This window comes from Magnolia sinica, chromosome 4, assembly GCF_029962835.1.
Source record: "Magnolia sinica isolate HGM2019 chromosome 4, MsV1, whole genome shotgun sequence".
Taxonomy (NCBI): domain Eukaryota; kingdom Viridiplantae; phylum Streptophyta; class Magnoliopsida; order Magnoliales; family Magnoliaceae; genus Magnolia; species Magnolia sinica.
In genome coordinates, this window is record NC_080576.1 from 37854288 (window position 1) to 37873352 (window position 19065).

The 19065-nt window shown below is 41.4% G+C and overlaps 1 long non-coding RNA gene across 1 annotated transcript; it reads left to right on the forward strand.

Moving 5' to 3' along the window:
- The first annotated feature begins 1596 nt into the window (after nucleotides 1–1596).
- On the forward strand, nucleotides 1597–4050 carry LOC131244451 (uncharacterized). The gene is made up of 3 exons (XR_009170286.1): nucleotides 1597–1981; nucleotides 3409–3492; nucleotides 3880–4050. It is a non-coding gene; the product is annotated as an uncharacterized LOC131244451 (long non-coding RNA).
- The last annotated feature ends 15015 nt before the right edge of the window (nucleotides 4051–19065 follow it).

Consider the following 19065-nt stretch of genomic DNA (forward strand, 5'->3'; position numbering starts at 1 on the left):
TTGACTGGACCTAAATTTTAATAGGTCAGGTCTAGGTCAAAAACTCCAATTAGATTCTTACATGGGTTGATCACAAGGTGTCCCTCGAGTTGTCCCAACCTATTTTCAAAACTTCAATTAGATTCTTACATGGGTTAAGTAGGAGTCACTTCTTGACTAGACGAGCCATTTGAACTCGTCAATATCAGATCTGGTTTGATGTTAGGTTCATTGGGTACCCTTGGCGTTGGGTACCCATTGACATCCCTACTACCCTAATGTGACCCATGTGATAAACGGGTCAGATATGGGTCAGGGGGGCATTATCAACCCATTAAATGTATGGCCTTCTCTCATATCTAGCACATGTCAGGCAGTCCTCGACTAGACGACGCATTTGAACTTGTTAAAATCAGATTTGGTTTGATGTTAGGTTCATCGGGTACCCTTGGCGTTGGGTACCCATTGACATCCCCACTACCTAATGCGACCCATGTGATAAACAGGTCAGATATGGGTTAGGGGGGGCCTTATCAACCCATTAAATGTATGAGCTTCTCGCATATCTAGCACATGTCATGAGTTGTATATTTGATTTGCTTTGATGCAACATTTCAGTTGGTAGCCCTTTTTGTGGAGCTTAGAAAACATATGATGAAATTGTGCAAGGTTGGAAGAGTGATTTTGCATACACTTCCTTTGCTTTACACTTTTTTCTACTACTATTTCCTGTCGGGCTAAAGCTTGTCCACCAAAAGCACAAATGATTTCGTAGGAGTGTCAGTCAAGATCACCCAGTAGTTCAATTAGAAGCTCATATGCTTTAGAGTGAGAACCATACATTATTGACAGAGAAAAACAAAACCTACAAAGTGCGAGGAGGTATGTTTGTGGTCCAACACCTTATTACAATTTTCATGTGCATATTTGTAATATACTATTCCATGATATCTGATTAGGTGTCCTGGAAGTATAGGTGCAAAGAAAGTAGATTTTTCTCAAGAAAATCAAGCAATCAAGGGGTGAAAGCTATTTCTACTTTTCACCTAAAAAATTCATTTTTTGGTCTTTTTATTTGTCTAATATGTCTATTTTTACATGTGCTTGTATCAATCTGATTGCATTTGTTGTCGAAGGTTGTAGAGATGAGAAAAATAGCATCTCGCTTTGACATCTTTGATATAAAAAAAACATTAGAGAGCTACTAGTTATATGCACCTATACTGATTCACATAACCTATTTCCCTATGTACCATTTTAGTTCCTAGAGTGTTTTTACAAATGAACCAGGTGTGTGCATCTATCAATTTCACTCTGGCAGACTGAGTGGAGATACCTCGTTTCAACACTTGAGGTCTTGGTATCGATCCCTAGCGGGGGTAGCTAACATGGAGTGTGTGTACTGACATGGGTGTGTACTAACCCCCCCCCCCACAAACAAAAAATAAAAAATCTATCAATTTCACTAAACTCATCTATATATTTGGATTGAGCCACTTGAAATTTCATTCCATAAACCAAGTGTAGTTACTCATTCCATATCTGAAGAGGAGTTATTGATACTTCCCTGGAAGATTGATTATTGGATTTTTATTTTTTTTTCTTTTTTTCTTTTTTTTGTCGTTTAGAGAAGTTTGATAGCTGTGTTCTGCTTTTCTCTAGGTGGTTGAGTATGATGGTTTTGTAAAGTACCTTTGTTGTTCATGGGGCATATCACATGGATTTAGCTTTAATGTGAGCCATCTCAACATGGCATTGTGCTTTCTATGTGCAGGAACTTGGTACAGATATGAACCTTTATGTGTTGGTGTTTGGAGAATTTGTTCTAAATGATGCAGTATGCGTTTATACCTCCCATCTTCAAAGTCTTTAATATTTCTATCCTTTTTTTTTGCCTATCTTTTGGAAGTTTTCATTTGATGATGGTATTTGTTAAGTGATGCAGTGAAGAGAAAATGAGAAGGCTACCTGTGGGGGCCAGAAGTTAACATACACCCAGCAGGTAACATCCAACCTTAATGTCCAACCCATCCAGTAGGTTGCTCAAATAATGACGATCACCTAAAAACCAGCTGTATCTGCACATATTTTGCTATTTATCAATGGCCAGATATTGTTTTATATGTAGCTTGCCTGGTTTAACTTTTGGCACTGGGTGATTCATATGGTGAGGCCCAACCTATTGGAAGGGTTGTATTTCGCATCCACATGAACTGTAACTTGTGGTCCAACACCTAGTGAATAACTTCTGATGTTCCATATTGTGGTTGAACGTAGTGGATAAAACTTTCAACTTTTCATGTATGCGAGACATCCAACCTATCCTTTAGGTTCACTCCATTATGAGGATCCGTTTGTGCAAAAATTAGCCCCCTTCACTCATTGAGTGGACTGAACTTGTATTTTATTTATCATTAGGGCCTGCAAAGGCATATTTGTAATATTTTTTCCAACCTATGACCTAATCTCCAGCATCTCTCTCTCTCTCTCTCTCTCTCTCTCTCTCTCTCTCTTCCACTATTAAAATTGCAGAAGGAATCTCAGATTAACATAAAAACTGATTTATAATATTTCTTTTTATAGCTGCTATGCGTTGTCTTCGATTGGTATAGGAATCGATTTGGGAAATGTTAGAGTCGACAGCTCTCTAGCTTGGAGGAGGAGAAAATTGTGCGATATTCAACATCTCATAATCTCATGTGGGTATAAGCTTTTTCGAAACAATTGCATGTGATTTTGCACCCTATTGCTTGTGATTGCTGCTACCATTGCCTCAAATGGGAGATGTTATGGAACATTTTACTTGCTGTGCATGTTGAATAAAGCAACATCCAAATTTTTATGATAATTGAATTAACTAAGCACCAAAAGCTGGAAAATAGTATCCTTCTCAGTGCTCTTTTTGTATTATGTTCAGACCTAGACACCAAGCGGATGGATGGGATGGGTTTCGCTCAAATTGTGGAGCCAATAATGATTCGGAGTTCTTCTAAATGAGGCCATTTATTTATTCGTTCCCATTTTTCTCACTCTGTTTTTTCCCTTCCCCTCACCTTGCTTAGTTACAGCCTTATTGTTTAGGATTGTGAATGGGCTTGGCTCGGGCCTAGAAAATGCAAAAAAAATTCTAATAGACCTGGTTCAAACCCATCCTGAGGCCCGGCACGTTGACAAGCCTATTAGTGTTATATCCCCACCCTCCCCATCCTAAGAAAAGCTGAGAAAAGAGAGAGAGAATTCATTAACTTTCCTATTATAACTTGATGGATGAGAGAGAGGGATGGTAGAGATTGTGTATTAGAATCGGATTTAAAGCATGCAAAATTGTCATTTGCACTTTCCTCCAAATGTCAAAGTTATTTTTTTTTAGTTCTATGTTTTATATTTTGTGTTGATGGATTTTTTTTTTTTACCTACTTCATACAACAGTTTCCTCCTGAGTTGGAGCAGGTGGAAGATGGTGGATGTTGGCAACAGGAATGCCCTCCTAATAACTAATTTAAGGATGAGTTGGTATGCTTCTTTCATGATAAGTGTCATCTTTGACAATTTGATTTTGCAATTGATTTTACTGTTCGATTGTTGGTCCATTTTTCATTGAATGTGGACCTTTCTTGTAGCTTTTCACTACACAATTTATAGGCCATTGAGAGATCCTAGTTCTTTGGATTGTGGGTCACTAAAAATAGCAATGTGGATTGCGATGACCCATAATCTGGAATTCGTGGTGAGATTCATCAGATTGATGGTCTAGATCATCAAAACATGGGCTCCACGTGTACGCATGTAAAATTTGCACTTGCTGAGAGCTTGAGCCCAATAATTGCCCAAGAAGTTTCATGCAAAGCTACCGAATAATGTTCTTGGTTTTGCGTGACTAAATCTTTTTTTCTTTTCCAGCTACGCTACCAAAGAGCATGAAGACATTGGGATATGAAATAATTAACGAAGGTAATGAAAACATTTTACTTTCGAACTTTGCCTGCTATTTATTCTGCTTACAATAATTGTACCTTGCATTAGGCAACAAATAGGCCAAATTAGTCTGTGGGCTTCGGCTCCTGACCTGAATTGGTTGGGCTCGGGTCTAGTTTGGACCCATTGACAGGCCTAGCTCTGATTTAAAATGGGTTGGCCTTAGGCCTAGGTCAGGCTGGCTTGCAGGTTAACTGACCCAACCTGCTTTTGAGGTAAGTTCAGGCCAAACTAATTGGGTAGTGGTTGGTGTTCGAGCTGGGCTTGGGTTGAACCCTTCCTACCCACAGGTTTTTAATGGGTTGAACCAAATGACCTGACTTGACTCAACCCAAAACCCAAAATAAAGTAACCAAGAAAAGTATGGACTCTACTTGATTTCTTGGGTCCAATTTATTGAACTTGAGCTCATTAAAATTGGGTTGGGTTCATCGGGTACCCATTGACATCCCTACTGATCTTAATGCGATCCGCGTGATAAAAGGGGTCAGATTTAGACAAAGGGCCAGTATCGACCCATTAAATTAGTGGGTTGGCTGCTTTTTATTTTGACCTGACCTAAATTTGCCCTGAATTTTAATGGGTCAAGTTTAGGTCCAAAACTCCAAGTGGATTCTTTGATTTCGACCTGACCTAAATTGGCTCTGAATTTTAATGGGTCAGGTCTAAATTCAAAACTCTATGTGGATTTTTAAATGGGTCGGGTCTAGATATAAGGTGCCCCTAGACCTGACCCAACCGATCCCATTTGCAACCTTAACCATCGGTGCCCCTAGACCTGACCCAACCTATCCCATTTGCAACCTTACCCGTCGAGCTTTTGGGTCTAGCTGCTATGGGTCGGGCTTAAGCTTAAAATTCAAGCCTTATATTCAAATAGGAGCTGGTTTGGACCATGTACAATGGATTATAAGCCCGGTCCAGCCCCGTCGATTAGAGTTTGGAAGGGCAATTATATAATATGCATTAATATATAGGTGGTCTCCAGGAGACTTTTGTGTGAACTACTCAAGAGGGTTTGGTCCCACCATGTTGCGTTAAAAAATCCACTCGGACCATTAGGTCAATGAGAGAAATTTAGCAAAGGGCTCATGAGTCAGGCAGATTCTTGATTCAAGCGTGCTATACAAAGGGGGATGACCACCATTGAAATTATATAGGGCCCACCATGATGTTTATATGAAATCCACTCCAACCATTATCTACATTGTGAAAATTCATATATGGGAACCAAAGTTTAAGTGATTCATGTGGGACACAGAGTGAAAGGATGGTGGGCCCCTCACTGTTTCTGCTAATGTGGCCCAATCATGCTCCATATGCTTGTAGCGGATTTCACGTACACATTACGGTAGGGCCCACCGTAGCCCTTCTTGTTTCTCAGGCCCCGTCTCCTGCCGACCTGACGTCATGCCAGTAGAGCATGCAGATCGTTGCTGGAAGTGCAACGTGGGTCCCACCATGCATATGTGTTTTATCCATGAAGTCTATCCATTTTTCCATATAATTTTAGCGTATGAGCCTTAACATGATAAAGATCCAATCCTCAGGTGGACCACACCACCGGCAACAGTGGTGATTGAATGACCACCATTTAAAATTTCACGGAAGCCATAAAAGTTTTGGATCAAGCTGATATTTGTATTTCCCTTTTTTGTATGACCTAATCAATTTGATTAGATGGCCAATAATAACATTACAGTAGACCCTAGGAACTGTTTAACGGCAGGCATTCAATCACCAACTGTTTTCCTGTGGTGTGGTCCACGTCTAATGCCGTCAATGAGATGGAAGAAATGGATGGACAGCTTGGATGAAACAAATACATCATTTCAAGTGCACCACACCAAAGAAAAAAGCAGGATTGAATGAATTATTGTTGAAACCTTGGTGGGGCCAACGGTTAAGTTTATTGGCTATCAAACCTGCTGATAATGTTAAACAAAAAACACAAATATCAGCTTGATTAGAACCTTCTCTACTCCCAAGAAGTTTTTAACACACACTTCCCACCGTGTAAATTTCAGACGTTAAGAAATTTAGGTGCTTGCTGGTGCAGCACATTTCCATGTGAAAGAAGAAAACCGGATGACACCAGCTCACGTTTTTCTCACCACCAAGTAGGTGCAACACAACACAATTTTTAACCACCGTGATTTAGAGTGGATAGGAAGATTCTAGGTGATCCTCATGGTGGGGCCAATTGAAAAATGGGCCTGGATTTTAAGTCTAGGGCTGAAAGTTGGGCGGGTTCAACCTGACTGACCCCTGACTGACCCAACATTGGGTTGGGCTCGTGAGGGATGAATCGGGTTCAGTCTCGGGCTTGGGTTATACAAACACCAACCCGATAAAACTTGAGTTGGGCTCGGGTTGTCAACCCGATCAATATATAAGTTACTAAGAAACTATAATTGAGTGTGGAAATGTGTTGAAGGCACAGGAAATTCCTGTGCAGTTGGGTCTCATTGGTCCACATTATTAATTTAATTAATTATCATTGGGTACCTTTCGCATGGAGAATTGTGAATGGAAGTTGAGGTTCAACATGCAAGCAAGGAGTGGGTGGCTTAAGAGGACCTGTGCATCACCCAATGTTTTGCCTAGGGATCAAAACTCTTACTCCATTAGGTGGACCAGATGACTGGAAACAGGTGGGCAACGCTCACCCTCAAAATTGTTTCCCTTGGTGTTGCCCATTTGAATAATGTATAGGTATGTTTTTTGGTCCTAGGCCTAAAGAATGGTGTGGATTTCTTATAATCATCACTGTGGGCCCTATAAACGTCAAGGGCTGTGGATTTCTTATAATTATCACTGTGGGCCCTATAAACGTCAAGGGTGGATATATCTCTTGACTTTTTTTTTTTCCTTTAGTGGGCCCACCTGATTTTTTGGCATTGAGTGTAATGGACAGAGTGGATTTCACATATACATTATGGTGGCCCCTTAAGTGTGTGTGTGTGTGTGTGTGTGTGTGTGTGTGCAGTGGGCTACATCTCCCAACTATTCTTAAATTTTCACTATTAAAATAGAGAATTTACCTATACGCTCACCCATTGATTTTTATGGGGCCTACCTTGCATGAGATCCACTCCAACCATTATAAGTGTAATCCAATGTTAGGCCTACTGACAAGAAATTAGTTTAACTTGTGATTGAGGTAGGACATTACCCTTGATTTTTATAGGGCCCACTGCAACTACAACCATTAGATTCCACACTAAAATTTAGGCACATGGCCTAAAAATCAAATGATTCAAATGGGTCACATTAAGGAGAAATAATTTGGAGGGTGAGCATTGCTTGTACACTATTTCCAATAATGTGGTCCACCTGAATCATGGATGGGGTTGATTTTTGGGCCCTAAGTGTGACATGGGATGACATACCTAAATACTGTATAAATGGTGTAGAATAAATTCCCGTTCCTTTTATATTTGAAGCTCGCGTGGTACATACGCGGATTGCATCTTACCCTGCTGTCTCTAACCATGCATGAACGGGCAGTTATGTAGGTGGAACCACTGTGAAGTATCTGTTATCTAAGCTGTTCATCCCTAATCTCAGATTATTTTAAGGTATGTGCACAAAAATGAAACAGATTCAACGCTCATGTGGACCATACCAAATAATAAGCTTGGGTTGCATTAAATGCAAGAGTCATCTGTGATCTGCTCCACTTGATCGTTGGATCTGCCTCATTTTTGTGCTCATACATTAAAATGATATGATAAAAGGGATGGACAGCATGGATAAGCAGATATATCATGACAGGCCCGCCCACAGAATTGCCTGTTCCTGACTAGGTTATTCTGCAATCTGCTTCCGTTTGGTACATCTGTAATGCTTGGGAACCACACCCTCGATGTTAAATAGGGCTGAAAGTAAGGCTGGCTCAACCCAATAGACCTGACATTGGGCTGGGCTTGGGTATGATATATCGGGTTTGGTCTCGGGCTTGGGCTATACAAACATCAACCCGATAAAACTTGGGTCTGGCTCAAGTTGCCTGACTCAACCCGTACGGAATCGATATATAAGTTACTTATAAATTATAATTGAGTGTGGATCATCTATGTTGAAGGCACAAGAAATTCTAGTGCCATTGGGTTTCATTGGTCCATGTTATTTCGGATGACTCAAGTTAACAAGATATGCCGGATTTCTCTCTCCCAAATAGATTGTGTGCTACACAATACGGTTTTTAAAGGAGTAGTTGTCCTATATTTTAGCTTGTTTGTTTAGAAAAAAATGAAATTCTTTATAATAAATAACTACATATATAATTAATAAAATCATAGGTACAAAAAATAAGACATGTATTGAAAATATGCTAGACTAATGTAATAATGAAAATATTAACATGTATCAACCGACCAACCCAACTAAGCCTTGTTTGGGCTTGGGTTGAGAATTCCTAACCCGAGGAGGTTGGGTTGGGTTGGGTTAGGGTTTAGGTATAGGAACCTTGGGTTGGGCTAGGGTTGACCACCAACCCAACCCCCGGACTTTCAGCCCTAACGCTAAATCCAACCTGGAATTCAATGCCCATCTGCCATGCATCTTTTTCAAATTTGACAAACAAAACTATCCACTATATAATTACATTTCCATACCATTTTCAGAAGGTTTTCAATAAAGTATCATATTAATTTAAGTAATTATCAATGGGTACCTTCTGTTGGCCGTGGGAACAAAGGGTAGCCAGCCATGCATGTTGAACCCTCCATGATGTTTATGTGAATCCATCCCAAGAACAAGGTGTGTCACCCCATGTTAGGCTCCCGGGCCCAAAATCAACCCCATTCATGATTGAGGTGGACCACATGACTGAAAACAGTGTATGGCGTACTTGAATCACAGATGGGCCTGAGGTGGCCCAGGCCTAAATTTTGATGTGGTGTCTGATGGTTGGAGTGGATTTCAAATAATCATTGTGGTGGGCCCTCTGAAAATCAAGGATGGATGTCTCTCCCAACTATTCCTTTGGTGTGGCCTGCTTAAATCACACGCAGCATGATTTTTATTTTTTTTTGCCCCCCGCCTAATGTGGGATTACATTCTCCCAACTATTTCTTTGGTGCGGCCCACTCAAATAATGGGCAGCATGATTTTTTTTTTGGCCTAGACCTAATGTGGGATTACACATCTAATGGTTGGAGTGGATCTTACATGCACATGATGGTGGGCCCCATAAAAATTCGAGGGTGACGTGTAATCCACTTGGAACATTAGATGTGTAATCCCACATTAGGACCAGGGCCAAACGCTAACCTCTAATTCAAGTGGGCCATAATAAATAAAAAGATCAGTTTTCAAAAAAAGTCAAAAACCATATGCAGTGGGCTGATATGGTGATGTGAGCCACATCAATCTCTCTCAAGAGATGTCTAACAAGACCCGCTTATCTTTGGTAATTTGATTGAATACTCCTGTCTTTTATGATTGCTAAATAAGATGGGGCCATAAAACTGAGTCCAGCTCGGGCCCTAAGAGTGAGAGAGAGAGCCCAGCACCCTCTGCTCACATCTGGGGTGTTCAGTAAGTGTTCTAGATGTCAATGGCCGTTAGAAAAGGATGGTCGTGTAGAAATTTTGGGGGCGAACTTTGAATTTGAATGTGGACCGCTGGCTATCCATTTTGTTTGCACGTTGTGGCTCACCTAATGAGTCGATATGCATGATTATTGGGCTCGACCCATGAACAACAGGCCGACTAGAGAGATTCTCAGCGATTCATAATAGGAGAATGTCACATGAGTGATGAGTTTATTTATTTATTTTTATTTTTTTACACAGGCACACACACACCCCCACACACTCACGCTGCAGTGGGATTCCACCACCTATGGATACTCTAACCCTTGACTGGGTGTTAAAACTCCCGAGAGGCTACCACCCGAGCAAGAGTAAGGATCCATATACATGTGGGTAAGAGCAGGATGAATGGGAGGGCTCTTAGATCACCTATGGCCTCCGAAGAATGCTAATTGGACTTGCCGTACACCAGGCTCATCAGGCTGTCCACTGTGTGTAATGTGGCCTCTGAAAGGTCAGGATGATATGATCACGTACACAGAAGATTAGGAAGTTCAAGTGGGGCCGTAGTCAGCCTGATGTACTGATAGGATCACGTGGCGAATGGCTCCTTAAATATCCAAAAGATCAATGGGTATCTTGGTCACAGGATCAACAGTGCCACATGTACAAATCTTGTGCATCTAATGCGATGGGCCCTGTAATTCATGGACGAGGAATGCTTAATGATGTGATCGGGAAAGCTCCACGCGCGTGGATTAGTCCATCCGTGTAGGATGCGGATTGGATACTACCCGTCCCCACCAGCAACTAGCTAGAGACAGACAGTCCTGGCAAGGGTTCTTTGGAGCCCACCATGATGTGTGTTTTGTCCACACCGTTCATCCACATTTATAGATCATTTTAGTTCACAAGCTTAAAAAGAAGGCAAATTGAAGGCTCAAGTGGACCACACCACAGGAAGTAGTGGTGACAATGATGCGCGTACCGTTGAAACCATCCTAGGGCCGATCGTGATGTTTATTTTCTATCCAACCTGGTCACATAGATCTGGATGAAGGGAAAACATAAAAATGAATGAACATTGTAGATACAACCCCTAGTTAGGTCCGTCTCTAGTTAGGTCATGGAGACAGAACCCAATCCATGTTCATCCATGTAAGCTAAGTATGAGCGAAATACCCTAGCAGACCAATCATTGTGGTGACATGAGCCCCATGAAGGATTGGCACGCCCCAAAAATATTTTTGAAAGGTAACACTACCAGTAATTAAAACCTGAATTACCAACACACTACACTGTCTCTTCAATGGTAAAGGAGCAGAAGACACCATGGGTCCCAGATGTAGTGACTAGGTGCGCAAGGACAAACTTCCAACAGCTTGAGCTTTTAGAGCGAGGTTTGATATAGTTGCAGAGTGGAATGTCAAAAAAATTGGATAAAAAAGGGTTAATTGGAAAAGAAAATAGAAAAGAACAAAAAAAATCAAGGAAAAAAATCTTGACACCCTAGGTGAAAAAAATGAAATCTTAAATTTTTGTGCATATTCAAATCTCTACCATCTTATCATAGTAAAATAAAATAAAATCTTCTGTCTTTTTTTACATTTTTTTAGCTCATTGAAGTATTTTTACCGAGACTCCCATCTCCACTGCCTATGAATCTAAACAAAGGGGTTTCCATAATACTAGAAAATCAAATGAATAATAATCTTTGATGAACAAGAAGAATAACTATTATTTTCACAAAGAAAATGGAGGGTCAAGCCTAACTTGACCTCAAGAGGAACCATTCGACTACCCAACCCCATCTAAATTCCAATTGGAAGCCAACCCAAATTTTGCCACACTAAACCTAAAGCAAGGACGTTTATAACCTAACAAAACTCAGGTTGGGTCAATCGAGTTTCAGGTTGACCCGAACTCAAGTACCAGCCCTAACCACATGGAAAAGTCAGGTTGATCTACACCAAAACAATGAAACAAGGATAGTTGAAAACGTCTCAATTCTTAATTACCGACGGTTTTAAACAGTCGCAAGGGCCGTCGTATTTTGCTGCAGCTTAATGAAGGACGGTTTGAAACCGACGTCGAGGAAAACGAAGGCTGGCCGGTCTAAACAGCGACAGTCCATGACCGTCGTTAATCTCAATTACCGACTGTTTGGACCCGTCGCATAGGCTGTCGTATGTAGCTACAGCGTGTAAACTGACGGTTTGAAACTGTCGTTAAAAAACCCTAAACCGTCGTCGAACTCAAACACTACAAAACGACGGTTATGGACCGTGTAAAATTGTCCGTCATTAATCTCAATTACCGACCGTTTCCAACCGTCGCATAGGCCGTCGTATTTTGCCACATCGTGAAAACGACTGTTTGAAACCGTCGTTAAAAAAACCCTAAACCCTCATTAAATAGCCAACCCTGAAAAACGACGGTTATAGACCGTCGAAAAACTTACCGACGATTTTGAATGGTTGCATAGGCCGACGTATTTTGCTGCGTCGTAGAAGTTAATTGACTGTTTGAAACCGTCGTTGAAAAATGACTGTTAGGACACTCTAATAAACTGAGTCCTCGACCGTCGTGTCGAAAAATATAGACAGCTTGGGCCATTGGAAATTTCCTAGCGGTAAATTTTTTTAATAGAATTGCTGAGTTTAGAAAGAAAATTTGCTTTTCTATTCTTTTTGAAAAAGTGAGTGCATCTTTTTAAAATCAAAGTGATTGCAAGGACATAATAGAAGTGGACAAGTTAATAATATTTTTTTAAAAAAAAAGTAAGAAAAATTAAAGGCTTCCAACTAAAAAAATTAACCCTCGAATAAATGGAAGTGATGCTTACCTGGTGCATTAAGATTCACATTGCATGCTTTCATGGAATAATTGTATTTATCCCATCAATATCCACTACTAAAAGGGTGCTATTGGAACCAACTCTCAGCATACATGAAAATTAGCATAAATACAAAAAAGATGGGTCTACCTAATATTAAAATCACCCCCCAAACCAAAAAACATGAAACTAGCAATAGGATGATGTGGATTAGAGAGACCAATCATGGATCACTATAAAACATGTCCTTAATCTCAAGCATAAATATTGTTAACTAAAATGAGATGAACTAATTTTTAAATGGCAACCAAACAGGTCTTTAATATACATTGATGACTGACAACACTACAAAAAATAGGAACAATTTTAAACCAGTCTGATGACCAACTGTGCGAACGATTTAACCATTTCTAAATTTCTGCACGTGCAAAAAAAAACTATATATATAAAACACCCTAACCCAAGTGTGCATGCTGTTCCTTTAGGTCTTGTAGTCCTACAGGTCGAATCCTGGTGACCTAGGGATAGTGTTTGCGGTCATCCTCAAGTTCGGTCACGTCGACCTGACTCGGATCGACCCGAAACCTATGCTATTGCGTCCGCATAAGCACCGCGGTTCCAACGCTGCGTCCCGTGCGTGAATCTGACGTGTACATCTCAAGTTGTGGACAACGTTCGATATGGACTCTTGATGTGTGGATGGTGGACCCCACCCCACACATTTTTCCATGTGCATGTGATGGATGATGTCACCCCTAGTGTAGGTTTTTAGAAACCCTACAACCCTATACCCTATGAACCTACACCCCCCTAGCAACCTTGTTTATATCACCCTAGCCTAATGATGTTTTTCTTTAACCAAGGTAGAGAGAGTAATCATTACTCTCCTACACCTCCCAAGCAACTCTCTCTCTCCCTCTCATTTCTCTCTAACTCTCCTTCTCCTCTCCTTTTGCTAACTTTCCAACGTCCCACCTCCCCCTTATTTCCAGCCCTTGCTACCCCAAATACCTCCTAATCCTACCTTATTCAACTCATCTCAACCATATATCCACTTTCCTTAGAGCTTGTAGATGAAGATGGTGTAACTTTGGAGCTTAATCCTTAGGTGGGTGTACATGCATTGTAAATTTCAGATTTCTTTAGTTTCTTTCTTATTCTTCATCTTTCTTCTCATGTTGGAGCTTGTGGGGCCCATCAAGTGATGGTGGTGGCCCCAAGTCTCCATGGATGTAACTTGTAGCCCATCCTACATTACATGCATATTACATGCAATGGACCATTCTCCATGGATCCCTTCATGCATTTTTCTTTGTTAGATTAGGGATCTTCGGGTCATCTAGACCCTTGATCTTTGATCGAGATGCAATCTCCACCATAGATCCCAAGTAGATAGCCTTAATCATGTACATCTTGTACATCTTATGATAGTGAAATGTGTATGCATATATGATGAAGAGAAGGGCCTCAATGAGGCGGAGACCCTTCCCTTTTGGCCATATTCTTCTTCTTTTCTTGTTAATTCATTTCTGATCATGAGTGTGTGGCCCACCTCGTGGCCCAACAAAATCCATACCGTCCAAAGTGGGAGGACGCCCATGGCAGTCCACCCTGGGATGTGTGGCCCCAAAATCTTCCTAAATGGGGTATATACAAAAGTGTTTTTATGGTGGCGATGGTTTGGAAGTTTGTGAGGCCCACTAAGGTGGACCAAACCATGATTTTATGGGGTTAAATCCCCTTTTAAATAGTGTTTATAATTTATTTAAATTAGATATATGTTGCTGTACAGAACTGTCTGGACAGAGTTTTAGGCCATCTTGAGGCCTGATTTTTGGATTTTTAATAGGGTGATTGATACCATATAGTATATGATTCTTGAAGGTGTATATCCCACCTATAAGCATACCAAATTTCAGCCCCAACCGACCCCATTTGAGCCTCCAAAAGGGTTGGGCCAACATGATGGACTACCAGATTTTTCTGTTGTGCAATCCAACAACATTACCTCAAGAAAACCTTAATTCATAAATTATTTTGATGAAGGTGAACCATCTTTCTGGGTTCCATCTTGTTGTAGATATAATGAGGGACCTTGGCCCTCAATTTTAAGAATTATAGAGGCCCTGGACCCACTCCATTTGAGTGCCCAAATTTAGGACAGCAACATGTACATTGCTGAATTTTTATACCTTGTTGTCCATTCCATGTTTGAGCAGTAATTGGGCCCAGCCCATTGGAGCTTTTGTGCATGATTGTGGGGCCCACCTTGTGATATTTTAAAGGCCTTTGGGGCCATGGTTGTGGGGCCAACCAACTGGACCAACAAGCATGACTGGACGTCCAACCATGCTGGCCATCCCTAGCCTAGGCCCACCATGATGTATGTTTTCCATCCTTGTCGTCCCTCTGTTTTGTGGGGCCCATGTGAGTGGGTCCACCCTAGGTGGACGTCCCCTGTGTGGCCCACCATTGGGGCATGTGGAGCCCACCTTGATGTGTATTTGGTCAGGCCGTCTATGGCCTTGGACTATCCCACCCTTGGGACGCCCATGCCTTGGGCTATTGCTGGGCCTATGTTCTAGCAGCAAGCCCACTTATGTTGAAGTGACAAATCCCCTCCTCCATTTGGTGGGGCCCCCCTATAAGAAGTGTTATCCCTTATGGGATTAATTCTCTCACACTTTGTCAAGTTTCTAGGCCTCAATAGGCCCATGAAATTAGGTGGACTAAAAGTCCAGCTATGGGCATTAAATATACATGTATGTTGCTGAATTTTTATTGGATGAGGGGCTCACCACATTAAGGGAATTGGGTACTTGTTGCTCCTTCATAATTTAGTATTTTCTTGGGTTTAATTAATGCATGTTTGGGCCACCATTGATGGGATCCAAACTTAGACCAGATTTTGGGACTTCCTAGTGGGCCCAGTGTGGGCTGGAACGTCCCAGCTTGGCCTAGCCATATGTTGGGTTAATTTCCACCATTTTGATGGACTTATGGGCTGAGATAAGGGTGGTATTGGGCCCTTGGTTGTCTACTTAAATTGCTAGTTATTGAGCTGATATAGTGTGACCCATTTCACCCAACTTAGACATATTTTTAGGCCATGTTTTTATGCCCATGGGCTGCCCATTCAATCCAACTAAATGCATGGATTTGATGGCCAATGGAACTTGGGCTTTGGGCCTTGATTCCCTTCCTTTGGCCTATGTTTTCATGGATGGATTGGACTCATAGTTCTTAATGCTTGATATGGACTTATGTACATGGATTGGATGTGGGCCTTGGGCCTTGTAGCTTATGGTTTGTGGTTGGATGCCTTGGGGTAATGGTGGTTGAATGTCCTCATTATGGACCCCTCTAGGCCCGTTTATATCTAAGTGTTGTTGAATGCCCTCCTTAGACTCTTGCTAGGCCCATCTCTATATTATTTAGGCCCGTAGCTTATATGCTTAGTCTCGTGGGCTACCCCAGGTAAATGGGCCTCCACTAGAGGTTATATATTCCTTACAAGGAATTGGTTGAGTACTTAGACCACCCTTCATGGTTAGGCAGTGAATTCATTTTCACCTCATTGGCACCCCTATTTATCTTCATGGCCCACTCCCATATGCATCATATGCGTGCTTGGTTGAGGTATGATTGGCCATGGTTGTGCAATTGTGTAGGACATGTTGGTATCTCCCTGAGGGATAGAGTTTTCCTATCTTGAGCACGATAGATGCTTGGGATTGATGCATGGGTGATTGTGTGATTCATGCATCTGACATCGCATAGCATGTGGATATTCGCCCTTGCTTCATCAGGGTCGCAACCTCCACAGATATATCGTGAATAGCCATGTGCGGACACCGGAAATGACACTTGAGCATTTGAGGCACATAGGATGTCCCTGGGTGAAAGCCCCTAAACCTTCACGGTACTGAGGAGATGCCTCAACACCGAGATCGAGTGAAAATCATGAGCGCCTGAGTGCCTTATACCGTTAGGCCGCGACTCCCACTGTTGCGAGGTCAGTTGAGATGGGGTTTGGCCTTACCCGCCTAAGTGAGGGGGACATAGCTAGGCTGAGTCTGACCAACTCGTAAATGGGTCTGCTACCATCGAGCCTCGCTGGTGATTGACTGTCCATAGGCGGTGGTGAGGTCTTTTACGCTCGTTTGACTGTGCGGGTCTTGGAGAACGAAAGTCATCCTGCAGTATACTTGACCCCGGTGGATTCCTTATAATGAAATTGTACTTGATGTGTGGATTGGATATGAGGAATGACATTACTTCGCATTTCATTGGCATTGGCTATATAAGCCTTATGTTGCATTGCCTTAGTATAGCGCCCAGTACTCATGTCTTGCATTGCATAGCCCTAGGTACGACTTACTGCATTCATAACTTAGCCTCGATATGGCTAGTATCATTCATGGTTCCCTCTGCATCCTCTTCTTTCTTCTGAGCACCATTGTCACACACCTTCACCACCCTCTAAGCTTTCTATAAGCTTATGCACGATTGATGTGTGCAAGTGATCCTAGGTCAGCGCAGTAGGGATGGGGCATTGGATTGGAGCGTGTTGAGGACCCGTTGTAGACTTGTCTCTTCCTTTCTTACCTTATGTGTAACGTTTTGGATTTTCACTGTTTTGGATTTCCAAAAATCCTTGATTTTTTTTTGTAATTAACTTATAATATCACTTACTGACCATTAGCACTCAATGTTAATTTATACACGGGTGGTACCAGTAAAGAACCGCACAAGTCTGATTAATCAACCGTTGGAAGCCAACGAATCCGCCGATCACTTGAACATTAAGTTTAACCCCATGATTTACTCATATAGGACCCAAATCTAATCGACCCATCGCTAACTAATCAAGACAATCATAAATAAATTAAAGATCTAACCAAAGCCGAGTCGGATAAGGCCCAGATATTAACTAATAGACCAAATCAACCCTTTTACTCTTTTAGCCTAAAACTGACGGTTTAGAGTAATCATGACCAAATCTCTACTTTCACTAGCTATAATAGGCCACACTATGAATATAGTTAATCCAAACCCTAATCATTGCCCACAAGATATTTCAATACCTAATTCATTCTAGAAATACCCCAATTTTCTGAACAAGCTCTAGACCGCTCGTTGATGGACCACTAGTTCCAAAACTATAAAATAATGTCCGTCATACTGGACTCGACGTCCATCGCGTAAGTCAGACCTGGGTACTGTCCAGAACCGCTCAACTTGAGCCAAATGACGAGTGCATGAGAAGTGCAAATACCTTAAAGGAAGAAGTTGAAACTTAAGTAAATTGGGTCGTCCACTCTTATGCAAAGTTGAGAATTTCAGACCAAACTTTATACGTGGAGTAAAGATATTTCCCTGCTCATATCCGTATAGCTGCAACCCTGATCAAGCATCAGTGACTATTGAACAGACTTCTAATCATATCTGTCGATCGGCGCATCCAAATGGCGGGCCGATCATGTCCATACGTAGATCATCATTAGGGCTAACTATCCTATGGTGTATATCAATATGTACACTCCATAATGGGCCCTAGAGGTTAGAAAGACCCTCCCATAGGGCTAGTATTGTAAAAACTTAGCCCTTGGGGCCATTTACACCAAATCTGGCACTATATAAGGGCTTCTTTTGGGCACCCCCTCCTCCCATACGAATTTCAACAAAAAAAAAAGGGAGAAAGTGAGAAGAGAGAGGAGGAAAAAAGAGAAAGAGAGAGGGAGAGCTTGGAAGCATGAGAGTTGTGTACCTTCACCCTCTCATCTCCTCTATGGCAACATTGTCCTTTATTGGTGTCGATTCAGCGACAATTGAAGGTAAGTATTGAGTTATGTTTGTAGGTTTAGGTCTTGTGTTTAATTCCTTCCAATTCTTACGAGCTTGTATGCTTATTTAGACATTTCAACGATTATTTCCTAACACCCTAACTCTACAGGCGTCGTGATTCGAACGGTTCGTCACAAGATGCAGACTATTATCATTAAGTGGCCAAGTACCAATTTTAGGATGAATTTAATGATTATAGATGTTAGGGTAATGTGCAGGAGTAATCTAGAGAAAGCCTAGCTAAAAGCCTACATGATAAGTCCACCCAACTTGTATGCAATGATTAATTGTTGTTTGATTGATCTTCAACATGTTTGGGCTTGAAATTAGGGTTGCATTGTAACGCCCTGAAAATTGGGGGTCGAGCATAAACTCAATCCACGATTTCCAATGCATCACTTATGCAACATAAATAATGATGATTAAATGTTGTCTATGTTAGTGCATTAATCATGAGTAGGATTATACCAAAACAATAATTCATACTCCAGATCAATTCATATAATGCAAGCGAAAGACTGGAAAAATGTGTATAGACGTGTATGAACCAAAAAGATCACGATCGGGCTCCAGAGTATGAATACATCACTGAGTCATCATATACATATAATAGTTCAAAATAGTTCAACTACAAAAATAAACCCTGTAGCCTCGTCGATCCGAATGGCCTAAGCGAAACCCCCGGAGAACTGTATATATGAGAATTCATCTTGATCACCATAGTAATCAGGCTCCGCCTCCTGAGTCGCATCATCATCTGCAACTAAGACAGAGTCTGGTGGGTATTCAGAACACCGTCCCAGAACATGGGAGTGAGTGATCAACTCAATGGAACAATAAAGTAAAGGTTAACATGTTCTCAATTCAGTCAAGTAGTAATGATAAAGC